Here is a 15,525-nt window from a genome sequence, read left to right as displayed (position 1 = left end):
TCAGCCAATTTTGGGAGAGAAACATGCGGTAGGACGGGTGAAAAGGAATTTCCGGTCAGGCTGAATCTTAGGGTAAGACGGGCAAGTCACGGGATTAGCTAGGCCTCGATATGGGTTTTAGGGACTCCTACCATAAGACCTTTTTCCTTCCAAATTTGCTGGTTGTTGTTTTGACTTTCCAGGCAATGCCCGAGGCTGTGTGTGAAATCCCCGCATTTCCAAGACACCCAGCCTCTGTCTCAGTCGAAGCTAGACCTAAAGCAAGGCGGACACGCCTCTTCTCCTCCTCTGACAGGGAGTCAGCCCTTTGTCCAAATGCTGGTGGGACCATCATAGCACGACCCATGTTCAAGTCTCAAGGTTTTAAGATACATCTAGAAAGTGTAAAACTCCAAACCAGTTCTTTTTCTCCAAGACGACTCTTGCTAATTTCATTCTCAAATTTCCCTTGTATCACTTTTACATCAAAAGCCCTTTGTCCTCATCGGGCCATGTGCTTCCCATTGTGACTTGGTAAAGCTTAGGTCTTCAGTGCATACCTCAGTTAAACACTAGAGTTCCTTTTCCCCAGTGTGTTAGAGAAAACTGAATAACCGTAACTTGTGCAAGAAGTCTTCCTTTTTATTTTGTGTCTAATCTGGGATTTTTTCCAGATTTGCTGAGTCACGTGTCCAAGTCTTCGCGCCCGCAAGTGCTGCATCCCCGCAAGATAATATGAATAATTTTGAAAGCCAGCATTTACATGAATCTTATTTTAGCCAGCTATCCCCTTGTGAGAGATAACATTGGTCCCCGTGCGGACAAGCTACTCTTTCTCCAGGGCATTCAACGGCCTCTTGTAAATAAATGTATGTAAAGTAATTAGCTGAGTTTTCTGGAGACCTCTTTCTCTAAAAATAATTATACCAAAACCCCCCTTTTTAAGGTAAGTTAAAATCCAGTTACCTTGCATTTCCATATAATATTTTCCTTTACGTATTTGAGTCACAACGAGGCCAGCCCATACGTAAATATCATATATATATATATATATATATATATATATATATATGTATATATATGTATATATATATATATATATATATAATTATTTAGAATGATAATATGATAAAAAAGATCAAGGGCAAGAACACGAAGAGATCCACATTATGCTTTAATCCTACATTTCGTGACAACATCTCCACATCTTCAGGGATTTTTCAACAAAATAAAGTATAATATGTTAACATAAAATAAGAGCTGATCACAAGATCCAATAGTTGAAAAGTAAAATCAGTTTAATGGTAAAATTACAACTCTCATACTTAAATTACATGCACACTTGATTAAAACAGACCAGAAGTACCAAACAACTTACAAATGACGAGAAGAACATTTAAAAATTTCAGCTAAATTACACATAAAAGAAAATAATAACAAATATCATAAAAAGTAAAAGTCATATATTTACAAAACCACAGCCAAAAACAGCTCAACACTTAACCAACCTTTCAGCATCAAAGATACAAACACACTAAAAGTAAACAACGTCAAGAGGCACAAGGAATGACAGAATAATTAGGCTAAAAACAATGGGACAGCAGAGAAATGGTTGTTTAAAGTTGGAACTCGTAGTTTGATGTTCAGAGTTTCCAAAATCAACAGTTCGTTGGGTTCCCTTGTTTGGCCAATAATTTTAAAATCTTCGTATTTGACTGTAGCTTTACATTTAAAAGTGTGCTTCCTTATATAAGATGTTCCAGGGTTAGATAATTTACACCCAGTTCTGTAACTATCGCCCCGATGGGAATCGGCCCTGACCGTGAGAAGACGCCGGGTAGATCCCACATATTTTCCCAGATTACATTTGGGACAAGTGTATTCATAAACGACACCCGACGTCATCAAAGGGCAGAGCCGATCTTTAAACTTGAAGAGCGAGCCAATGGTCTTGGGATTCTTAGGAATAAGTTTTAGATTTACGGCTCCAAAATATCTATGCACAATCTTGGTAAACTCTTTTCGAAAATTATCATTTAACAGATACGGGAAACTGGCATAAAGAGGGAGCTTGGGGACCTTAAAACTAATAGGCTGTTCAGAAACCCTTTTATTGAGTAGTTTATTTAAAATTCTATAAAAGATCTTAGAAGGAAAGCAATTATTAGAGAAGTACTGGAGGAGAAAAGTAATTTTGTTGTGGAAGAGAGACCAGGTAGAGGTAAGAGACAGAGCACGATAGAGTAAGGTATATATCGAGTTAAGTTTGAAATTGAGAAAACAGAAACTATAGAAGTTGGAACCGAGCCCAGTAAATGTTTTCTTTCTGAAAATTGAAGTACTAAAACTTTCATTTTCCTTGGAGACCAAAATATCTAGGAAAGCTAATTTAGAATTATGGTCTTTTTCCATTGTAAAATTAATATTAGTATGGTAATTATTAGCAATATCTAGGAACCTGTCAGCATCGAATTCATGCTTGAACAAGATGAAAGTGTCGTCCACGTAGCGTGAGTAAAACAGAGGGCGGAAGACCAGGGGGCATTCGTCCAAAATGCGCTCCTCCAGGGAGCACATGAATATGTTTGCAAAGGTAGGACCAAGAGGAGACCCCATGGCCATCCCCTCAATTTGTTTAAAAAGTTGTCCATTAAAAACAAATGCCGTGTCTAGCACGGCCAATTCTAAGAGAGCTTTAAAATTCGAATAACTAAAATTACAGGATTAAAGCATGATGTGAATCTCTTCGTGTTCCTGCCCTTGATCTTCTTTATCATGTGAATAAACGCCCTGTACGTCTGACCTGTGTTGTGTATATATATATATATATATATATATATATATATATATATATATATATATATATATATATATAATATATATATATATATATATATATATATATATATATATATATATATATTGTGTGTGTGTGTGAGTGTGTGTGTCTCTGTGTGTGTGTATGTATTAGGCGTTGTTGCTGAGCGACACAGCATTTGACTCATATTGGCTAGGTCCATATTTCATCCCTGGCCTATCGCCTATTAGAGTAAGATGTCAGTCTAGCAACCTCATCCCGAATACGTAATACGTACATGGATAAAGAAAAGTTGTACTATTCTGGTGCCATCCTTTGCAAATGGAAAAAACTTATGGCGAAAAATATGTGATTATATATGTGTACATTCTGTGTGTGTAGAAAGAATGGAAGATATTCTGACATGTAATTACACAAGCCGTTGGATAAATAGGAGGGAATGAAACATTCGCAATGGTATTTGTTTTTATTATTTTTGTTGGACGAAGCGATAGTGGTCATTTAGTAGCATATGAAGAAATATATTGATGGGACAGCCAATGGAAAGGGATATTGTGACGTTGAGAGGGTAACTGCCCGGTTAATTAGCGATTGCCAGACAAATGTATCTTCATTACGGAAAAAGGGTTTTATCAAAATAGATGGAAGCAATAGTTTTCCATTTGTATAATTAGAAAGAAAATAATTACACAGAAAACAATGACGGATATACCGCTGGGTAAAACTAAAGGAAATATGCAAGAAAAATGTTTGAAAGGTTTGAAGCAGGTTTGTGAAAAGCTGGAATCTTTCATGGTTCTTCAGTGAATCAATCAGTCCAAGTGCCGAGGATTGATTGACTGATTATGTCTATTATAACCAGCATCACAACAACTAGGTTATTGACGCCGTAATAAATATAAATAGAACACTAAAAATGAATTAATAATTTCAAAAAGAATTTCATAAAAAAAAATCTGAAAATATGTACGTATATAATCATATTCGTTCGAATATGATTATATCAATACTCACATACACTTTATATGACATAAGTTACTATGATGCAAGTGAAAAATACGTTGGAGTATTTGGACAGGACACTGACTGCTCACGTTTAAAATGAGCTTGCAGACGCGCTAGAACTTTATATCTGTGGGTATTCGACGTATAATTGAATGCCATGATTAGAGAACCTAGGCAAAGAGCAGATAGAAGTCGTGTTAATTTTCGAAGATTTGTATGTGAGGTGTATAATGAATATCAGCTGACGAATTAGATGATTCATACAGTTAAGTAGAAAATATTGTAGAGAGATTTTGCATAGATCTGGAAAAGCAAGGAACGTACCAGAAAACGTACAAGCATAGCACCTAAAGAGTTAAAATTTGAAGAAAGTACAAGAATTGTAAGACCAGTTGTATTTGATGGATACTGAAGGGTGTATGTTAAATGTGGATGAAAGAAGAATCGATTCGCTTGCAAAGGCAAACGGTCTAGGTAGAGAAAAACAACTGTGGTTTCAAAGGACTGTATCATAAAAAGAAACTGGAGATAAGATCTAGGTCCCTCATTTTATTAATCGAGATATTACGGATTGGTGAAATCGAAAGTTTCGTCCCAGAGCTTCTCAGTCTAAAAGATAATGAATCCATCAACTCTTGCAGCTGACAGCTCAAGGATTTTTGCAGAGATGAATAGGTTTCCCTTGGTTAATTATTTAAAAATCTCAGACTTTATTCACTATCAAAGTGTAATCTCAATACCATGAAGTTAACTATATGCAGGGATTGTTAGGACAATTGTGACATACCCAAAGAGGTTAGATATTTTTGGTAAGGACTAGATGGATCCAATGTAAAATAATAATAATAATAAAATAATAATCTAATAATAATAATAAATAATAATAATAATAATAATAATAATAATAATAATAATAATAAAGAAATAAATAGATAAATAAATAAATAAACTAAAATTGCCTTGACAGAGGCCATGAAAACATAAGATTTGTTTTTTAAGTGTTCAACAATCTTACGATTTCACGAAGAAATAGGTCTTCATTATATTTCAATTTCATCCTCACCGAATAGATTAAGTCAATCCAGTCGGACAACCTCAAAATGTCAGGGTTTTGATATAAACGTACAGACTCGTGATAGCAAGTTATGAGGTTAAAAGAGAGAGAGAGAGAGAGAGAGAGAGAGAGAGAGAGAGAGAGAGAGAGAGAGAGAGAGAGAGAGAGAGCAATGAACTTTAGTTATAACAAGCTGACATTATTTTTTCAATAAAGTAATTGATCAACTCTTCCAGAAATGAAACAATTATTACCTTCAATAAGCTTAATTTTTTTCTTTGCATTACCTATCTCTGCAGCTACGAAAAGGAAAATCTGTGAAAAACAGGATAAAAGATGTTCTATTCTCTTTAAAGAATATATGACGTCAGAAGGATCGAGCTCCCCTGTTTAAGGCATCACGCTCACGTAAACGCCTGTGAATGTTGCTGGATGCTCCTGCAACCAGAGACACAAAGAAATGAACTGTGAGTCAGGGTGATGCAACATTCAACGCACGGGCAATGGAGCGCGCGTTCAATTGAATTACTAACGCGTTAGAAAATAGATGCTTTTATCTGTTAAAAAAGAATTCCCTTGCGTTTGGTAGATCGGAGAGTCATCGATCGGGGAGACCATATGAGACGGATTATGGTCAATTAGCTTTGCATAAGATTTCGAATCAAGTTCATAAAATATTTGTGCTTTTCAGATTCAATAGGTGAAAAGACCGAGAGAGAGAGAGAGAGAGAGAGAGAGAGAGAATTTTAGAGCATAACGTAAATATAAATTGACTTCCAGGAGTTGAGAATAAATTTAAGCCATACCTTATCAAAACCTAACTTGACTTACACGAGCGTGGCGGTTAGAGCAATGAAAACATATGATCTAGTAATTACATTTAATAAAAGAATTGTACCTGTCATTGTATTTACGCTTGCAAAACAGTCTCTGAGCCATGAGGTTGCAAGCATTTACCTAAGAAAAAACACAATATGCAATTAGAGAGCAGAACGAAAGTACAAAAAACAATGTATGCACGCACGAATCCCACTTAATTTTCCACATACTCCCAAAAGCAAGCACGACCGCTCACTAAAAAAAAAAAAAAAAAAAAAAAATGCACCGCATTACATATCTGATCCTTTTACTTCACAGGACTTTACTAATTTCACGTGTGGAGAGAGAGAGAGAGAGAGAGAGAGAGAGAGAGAAATGAATTGAATATAGAATTTAGGCCGAAGGCCAAGCACTGGGACCTATGAGGTCATTCGGCGCTGAATCGGATATTGGCAGTAAAAGGTTTGAAAGGTGCAACAGGAGGTAAACCAATTAGTTGCACTATTATTCAACTGTTAGGAGAGGGTGGGAAGTAAGATGGAAGAAAGATAATATGAAAAGAGGTACAGTAAAAGGAACGAAAGTTGTTACAGCTAGCGGCCGAAGGCACACTGCAAAGAATCTTAAGCAATGCCTACAGTAACTACATGAGGTGCACTGATGGCACTACCCCTCTACGAGAGAGAGAGAGAGAGAGAGAGAGATAAAAAACACAATTATGTGTTATTTAAAGAAATCACGCCTGGATGTCAAATGAAAAATACTTTTGGTAGCATTTTTCTTGTTGTTTTGCGGTGGGATTAAAAGTTCTATTTGCGTGAATCTGAAATTTTATGATACCTAATGTACTAAAGATATGATAAAGAAATAAGTTGCAACCCAACGTATAATCAATCAACGCTCCTGGTAAGAAACCTAAAGAAACTCTGAATCTGAATAAAGGATTTCTTATAAATATTTATTTATCTCATGCGATTGTTGATATTAGTGAATATTTCAAAGGAAACTTTTCAAATTTCACAACTGAATTTAAAACAAAACTATGAATACTACCATGATTAGGTTTGCAATTATGAGCGGTAAATGTAGAATGTTAGTGATTTTTAGAAATCTATTATTTCTAGTATAACATTTTAAAGTGTTTGTTCAATCTAAGCAAGGTCCCCCTAAAAAACTTTTTATCTAAAGATTCCATTAGAAAACAGGTAGGTAGTTTAAAGCTTTAATATTAAAAATCCCTGAATTCTTTTCACTGGTAATTTTGTGATGCAACAGTTTACTGTAACTGTCTGTTACATTATAAATGCATGGAAACCTTAAATTCTAAATAGAATTATTTTGTTTCAAGCATTTTTTTCATTTAAACGACAAAAATATTCATCCAGAATAAGCCAAACAATTAAAGGCATTCTTACGCAAAATTACATAGGCAAGAAACTGAAATTGTTAACTGAGAATTAATCATCTCCATATTATAGAATCGGTTTCAAATTCTCTTCGAAAATCCCAAAATAATAGTATGACAATTTAAATATATGCAGTTTGAGGCAACTTGATATTTACCACATTATCGAACTGCCGTTACGTAACGCCACAAAGAGAGGAGGCCAGTTAGCGTGTACGAAGATTAATTAAATGAGCCAGAAAGCCAAAACATTAATATTAATATATATGTAGTAATATATGATATATAATATATATATATATTAAATAAATATATAATGTGTATATATCATATTATAATAATATAATTAATATATAAATTATAATTAATATACCATACATTAATATATAGATAGTTATGATATAATAATAATATATAGTAATATTTAATATAAATGGTATACATATATATATATAATATATTATATATATATATTATCTCTATATATCTATTATATATTATAGTGAATATATATAGTAGCGTATTAATATATATATATATATGTATATATTTATATTATATATATATTATATATATATATAATAAGCTAAATATATTACATACATAATAATATTATATAATATATAATATATCTATTATATATAATATTATATGGTATAATATATATATATATATATATATATAATATTAATATTGATATATATTATTATATCTATATATATACATCCACCAGCCCGACCTACCTAACAGTAAGAGTACTTAAGGATGAAACTACCTTTCTGGTCGTAATTTATCATGAACCTGACCCATCAGATACCTATATTTTCCCAAAAAACTCAAGATTTCAATGTGGAAATAAATTCCTAAAAAGGTGAATTTACCCTCCTCTCTGAAGTTTAAAATTTTCCTGTTAATGTGCTTTATAGTAGTAATCAAATATATAAAGAAACAGAAATCGATGACCCAAAATTATTTGGAACTGAAATTTTGGAGTTTTTATCAGACTTGCTTTCATGAATAATTAATGATAAATCTCTTATAACATTGCATAGTGGAACATAAACACATACACACATACCAGACCAGTACCTCATTAACGGAACTTATTACCTCTTCTCTAATGTAAACAGCGAAAAAAAGTAATTTGAATACGTGAAATAATTAAATAAAAAGCTTCTTTGAATTTTAGTGCAAGAGTGGTACAAAATACTTCGTCGTAAGCAAAAGTTTCCAGGCTGCTTATCTTGGGATATTATTGTTATCATTGCTATTAAAAAAGGCGCAACTTCCTATGCAAACCAAAGATATATTTTCATATATCCCAAATACTGCACATCCCGTTTTTTTTTTTTTTTTTTTTAGGCAGACATCTCGCTTCCATTCAGACCCATCATCTCATGTGCCGGAGCTTTTAATAATAAAATTGCTAAATGGTTAGTTGGCCCCCTTTTTCTCCCAGTCACATTAAACATTCGGAAGATTTTTGTCACCAATTCAGAGAACCACAAAATTCCTCAAAAACTCAATTTTCTGGTCAATGGTCGACTGCAAGCGTTTTTGTGATGTGCTTTCGTCCAAAGAAAGGAATCATTTGGGAATATTTGAAATTGCGCCAAAGTTACGTTTCTCCGCTTTGTGATTTTTTTTCTTTCTCCCCTTGTCTTCCCTCTCCAGGATTGTATGTACAACTGAATTTTTCCCTCCTATCTCTTTAATTTTAGAAACTCGGTCAAGTCATCATAAAATGTGTTTCATTTTCAACATCTCGAATGAAAATTTTTTAACTAACATAGTCAGGCGTAAAAATGCTAATGATGACTACCTTTGAGCGCTGTTGCAGCAGGTTTTGATTCGTGTTAAAACAGAAAACGTTATTTCTTTAGTAATATTTGTAGTGGGCATAGTGACAGGCTTCTTGGCAAACTTATAAACCTAGGGTAGTCTCAAATAGTGTTGAGTTTCATTTAAGATTGCCATTGCATTAAAAATAGGCTTGTCTCTGAACTCCGAAGAAAATTTATATATATATATATATATATATATATATATATATATATATATATATATATATATATATATATATATATACAGCACTGCAATAGTCATATGAAACCAGTGAAAGCACCAGAAATCATAGGATCAGAAAAATACAATAACTACCGTTCGCGAGCTCAAGCTCAGCGCTAATGACTTCTTAAGATTATAATTTAAGCAATTCATAAGTTTATTGTATCTTTGCTGAGGTGCTGGTCATGTGAGTATATGCCCTGATATTTTCAATACACGTGTTTATGGCTAATATTGTATAACAAAATTTCTAATTTAGTAAAAAAAAAAAAAAGAATTCTAAGAGAAGATGAATCTTATTAACCCAAACCCATTTAGTTTTAAAATCTTTTTAAACAGGACATTATTCTATCAGCATCTTTTGCATTCCTGTGACATCATACTAATGGCTGATCTTTCTTTCATCAAAAGACATTTTGTGCTCGAAATTAGATATTTTGCCGAGACGTCAAATTGGTTCGTCTTTGATTGAGCAGCACCCGTGATTTTTACGAAATTTCTGTCGGGAGACTAGAAATATGTTGAAGCAATTACATTTAATAAATCTTTTGTCAGCCCAGTCAAGAAATGTCTAAATAAGTATGGATTAGGTTTCATGTTAGTCTTTCCCTTCTCCGTCATATTATAGTAATGAAAGCACATTAATTAAGAACGTTTTGTATGCCAGGTAAAAACAATGCAACGCTCTTTAAAATATTATACTCGCTAATCATGGATTATCCATCTTTAAGCTTTACGAGACAAAACAAAACACTCCATTAAAACTGCATATCACTCTTCTGAAGAGCATGTTGTATTTACAAAGAAGAACAATAAATTAATCATAGCGGACATAATTGTGAGGGAATCACAAGCCGTCATAACTCAAACAAAGAGTATTGGCAGTTTTTTTTTATTGGAAAATTCATCGTTATTCAGATATCAAAACGACTATTTATGAGGAAGCTGATGATGTTTACTTAGTCCTGATTAAATTTCTGGGAAAGGCAATTACATTCATAGTGAGTGGTATTTCAATGAATCTATAATGTCTAGTAATTGACTTTTCTTGCTATATTTGTTTATTACTGAATTACAAGCCCTTTTTGCTCTTTAATCAGAACCAAAATGTAAACGGAAAATAGATTATATAAATAAAGAAAGAGAGAGAGAGAGAGAGAGAGAGAGAGAGAGAGAGAGAGAGAGAGAGATTTATGTTCTCTGTATTTCTTAAAAACAATACAAAAACCTTTCAAGATCAAATCGAATTCTGATAAGCCATGTCTTGCTTGAACACAAACAATTATACTTATGTGATTAAAACTAAAAGTTGAGGCAAATACATAAATTCAAACATTTCCAAATACTCGAATATATATCTAAACCCATTCATATGTATGTTTACATAAGTAATGAGTAGTGACAAAAGAAGCCTATTTACTACTTATTTACTATGCATAGAAATACTGTAACAACTATGGTCCTGTCTGGACATCGACGAAGTCTCTTATCAATGGCAGGCTCTTATAAAATACGTTTCCTTTTGTGTCAAATACATAAATGGGAAATTTCTCGTTTGGTGCTATATTCAACTGATGGAAACGGATTTTATAAATGTATTTGATATTTTCCACGTGCCAATCTTATGACAGTTATGGAGTCAATTCATGAATACCTTTAAATGAATACTATAACTATACTGTTGTACCAGTTGTTTTAGTTTCAAGCGTATTCCCTCTTCTCAGTCTACTGTTTCTAGTTATCTGTTAAACGATATAATTTCGGCTTACTCGGCGAGTACGCCTACATACTACTTTGTTGTTGTTGTTGTTCTTGGTTGGAGGGAGGGGGGCGGGTTAAGAGAGGTCTATGGAAAAGCGTAAAAAGGTCTGAAAAGGGTGTTTTGCCTTAAGTTAAAGTACAGGAATTTTAGGATAGGATATTTATGATTTATTTATTAGAATTAAAATGTGAAAAGATAGATAATGTGCATGTTGAACAGTGCAGAAAAATCATTACTAATAAAACATAGCGTGATTATTTTAATTTTAGTTGGTGAAACAACGCTCTATTTAGCACTCGCCTCCGGTAAGCTGGAGAACGGATCACGCCTTGTTCCCACTGACCAACAAAACCGACGATATTCCTATTAACGCAAACATCATCAACAGTTAAATGGTAATTATATGAACTGTAAAGCACAAAAATAATTGAATTCAATATCAATGTATCCCCAAGGATGCAAATTCCATACGTCTGTCAACTCAGCGTTTGAGGACAATACTTTCTCGAGGCAATATGAGGCATTCCTATGTCCCCTTGTAACCAGAATATGTTGCTAGCGAATAATTCATATGAGAAAGGATCACAAGACGGAAATGCTTTAAGTGGCAAAGCGAGACAACTCAACTTGGAACTAAAAAGGATGATGCGGTTAAGTGACTCCCATGAATGACAGAAACATTGCAATACCCAGCGACGGGAAATATTTGCATCATTTTGTAACTACAGTCAGGTTCGTTTATAGCGAATTCCAGGGGAATTCGTTATAGGCATCATTCCTTATAAAAGGAGATGCTTGAAACGATTGGATTACCTCCCTTGTTTTGATACAGAAGTGTATCAAAATCTCTATTGCATTTCAATAAAGTCATTATTAGTTTAAGAACTGGATATTATGTATTTTAATGTTTAAAACAAAATTAAAGCTATTTTTGCAGTTTTTTTTCTTTATTTAAAACCTTTACATGAGAAAATAACACAGCGTATAAATTTAAAATATTTCTATTACGTATTACATAAAAAAGACTATTTATATTATATAAATACTCGTATATAGCATGTCTGGTGTTTATTTAAGAATAAAATAATCACTTCGTTACAACAGGTTCTTTATACTAATAAAGCTATCACCGGGACGTACGAAATAGTTCGTTAAATACCTGATTTCATAATAAAGAATTCGTTACATGCCGATAATCAAAGTTCATTTATTTGAATTAGGGTCGGGGAATTCATTTTCATTCGTTATAAGCCTGAATTCGTTCCAAGCCTGTACGTTATCAAAGAACTATACCGTATGACCCATTTTAGCATACTGTATGATCAAGGGCGAATTCTGATATGATGACGTCAAAAACGGTGGAAAATATTTGCTCTGTCAGGTGAGTCTCGTCTCCCACTGAGATCTTAGGTCCGTATGTAGCTGCGGTGATAATATGGTCATGTGAATCTATACGCCAACGGCATTTGGAATTCTTCGATGGGCACACTACTGGTGTTCAACTTCACTGATCGATGAAAAGGAAACCGCCTGGAACTCCTTTAGATCTTCTTAGTATAAACAAAGGACTCTTTGCTAATAAAAATCAATGATATACTATACTTCATTCGTCTTGACAACGACAATAAGTTTTTTACCAACATTTTTTCGATTCTCGCAACCCCTAAGTAGTGTATATATATATATATATATATATGTTATATATATATGTATATATATATATATATATATTATAAATATATTATATATATATATATATATGTCTACACACACACACATATAAGTCTTTTACCAACATTTTTTCGATTCTCGCAACCCCTAAGTAGTAATATATATATATATATATATATATATATATATATATATATATATATATATATATATGGTATATGTACTATATATATATATATATATATATATATATATATATATATATATATATATATATATATATATATATATATACACACATACACACACACACACACACACACACACATATATATATATATATATATAGATATATATATATATATATATATATATATTTACCATTCAGGAGTCCCAGGAAGACAGCAGTCTAAGAAGCATGCTTTATTTATGTGAAACGTTTCAAGTTGCTTCAACGCATCATCAGTCTGCAATAAAAAAAAAATTACATAATAAATTACAAGATAAAAGCACAGTTGATTACAAAAAAATCAGCTAAAATTAAACAATTTAAAACTCTAAAATAAAAGCAAAACATGAATAAATGAGGAAGGCTCCCTATTCAAGAAAAGGAAAAGAGCCAAGTGACCACAACAGTACGTACTATATATATATATATATATATATATATATATCTATATATATATATATATCTATATATATATATGATATATATATTATATATATATATACTATATCATGATATATAATATATATATTATATCTAATTTCCTCTTTATAATAATGAAAATATACATATTAAATATATATTATATAATTATATATTAATCTAACCCACCGCCTTTTATTAAAGATACACAAATTGGAAACACTTACCTGTTGTCAATGGTGCCCTCTGTCTGCAAACATGTCATTAGGCTATTAAGATCACGTAAGTACAAAAATATACAATTTATTACCGAAAGAAGATGAATATAAAATAGAACAAAATGATTAACAAGTCATAGTAACAAAAACCCAAATCTGCCCACAAAGAAAACTAGTAAGTTATCATTCTACCCTCCTGACTAAGAATTCACTCCCAGACCCAGAATGTCAATCTTTTCATTGTATTAGTCAGGTTAGAGAATCCCGCCTCTAATACCATGGAATAGAACCCATCTGTAATAAAGATAATAATGGATAAAAGATACACTTCACACATCAATCTTTTCAAAGTAATCTTAAGTAAAAGAATGTATTTCACACTTCTCTCTCTTTTCAAAGGTATGTGCTTTTCTCTCCCAACACCTGGCGTGTACCAAACTGACCTCTTTTTCTCACCAAAAGAAATGTTGCTCTCGCAAGTGCCCTGGTTGATTAGACCTGTAACATCCGTACAAACGAATGTACATGCTTGACACACCCCAGGCTGTCTTGGCGACAAGACGAGCAGTCTCCTGATTAAAATACTTGCGTATCAAATTCCTTCACTCAAGAAAGCTGCCCCTACAGCTCAGTCTGTCTCCAGGCAAGACATGATATGTAATTCACTAACATTACACACTTGTAAGATGGCTCGGCCACCTACGTCCTTTGTGCACTCCTGTCGCACACCACATCAGCAACTAATGCACAATGTATCAATTTACCACATGACTTAGGGCTACCTCCGTTGCTGGAGCCCTTGTGCTTCACCGAATGCACAAAAGTTTAAGAAATCCTAGCGCACAAATTGTGATCAGTGTAGCACCTAACATGATCATTAATATTGGTATTGTGTAACGTTAACTAATGAAAGGCTCATCCTCATCACTAAGACAAGCAGAACTCGACGAATAGTTGTAGACGCAGGTCGAGTACATAAACCAACTCGAAACAACTCAGCAAGCGCCATTAATCAGCGTCTGCGACCCTCGTGAGTGTATCCAACACCCTCTCATCGCGAAACTGTAGATTCGACGTTTTCTACTGAAAGAAACGTGGTCACCACCCCGTTGTCAAGGAAATTTCCCGTGACTTCTTTGCAAGTGCTACTCGCACCCGCCTCATCGAAGACTATAGACTCCTGATTTATCCCAGAATGTATCCTGAGACGATATATCGAAGACATCTCATCCTTTGCAAAGGCAGTCCATAGAAACGCCATTCGTGTGTAGACTTGACTCGACCTCTGGTACTGTAGAACGAAGTCGTTTCCATCGCCACCATCACGTAGAGTTGGGAATTCTCTAAAGTCATTGTGTGTCCGTATTTAAAAGGTCTACATGATCATAAAATAACTAAAGTCTTGCTTTACCCCACAAATCCGTCATTAATTAATATACTCAATCTACTAGTCAAATATTAAAAATTCCCCACTAAACAAAAGATAATCTTTGCCCACTGAATCCTCCTAAATAAACCCATATCTGACAAATACGTTATCAAAAGAGAACCCATAAAGTCTAACAGCAAAAACCCCTTTTATTGTACATATAACTAACCTCCATAAAATATAATGCCAAACACCCCTTCTATCTAACTCACATACCACGACAAATTATATCTCCTATCTAAAATAAAAATGCTATTTAGAGCTTAACCCCTATTACAACAGCTCTCGTAAGAAAAGAAAAAAAGAAAAGAGGAAAAAAAATAAGATAATAACAACAATAATAAGTGAACTTTCCCCCATTACACAGCTCACATAAGAGAAAAAGAAACATATATAATTCAATATCTTTCCCAAAACGGAATGTGTACCGTCATGGAATTTGCTACCGAAGAGATCCATCGACCAGAAACGACCGGAAACGAATCCCCTTACATGATACATTCCCGTCGAATGCCATAATCAACATCTACGAGAATAGTGCAAATCCCCGAGTAATCAATTCCAAAGGGAAAAATCTGCAGCCGGATTCATTACAGCATTAATAGCAAAAAATCCACCTGTGAACACCTCAGGTGCTTCGAACCGCACT

This window comes from Macrobrachium nipponense, chromosome 1 (assembly GCF_015104395.2).
Source record: "Macrobrachium nipponense isolate FS-2020 chromosome 1, ASM1510439v2, whole genome shotgun sequence".
NCBI lineage: Eukaryota > Metazoa > Arthropoda > Malacostraca > Decapoda > Palaemonidae > Macrobrachium > Macrobrachium nipponense.
The sequence above is the reverse complement of the archived record's forward strand: the minus strand, read 5'-3'. Positions refer to the sequence as shown.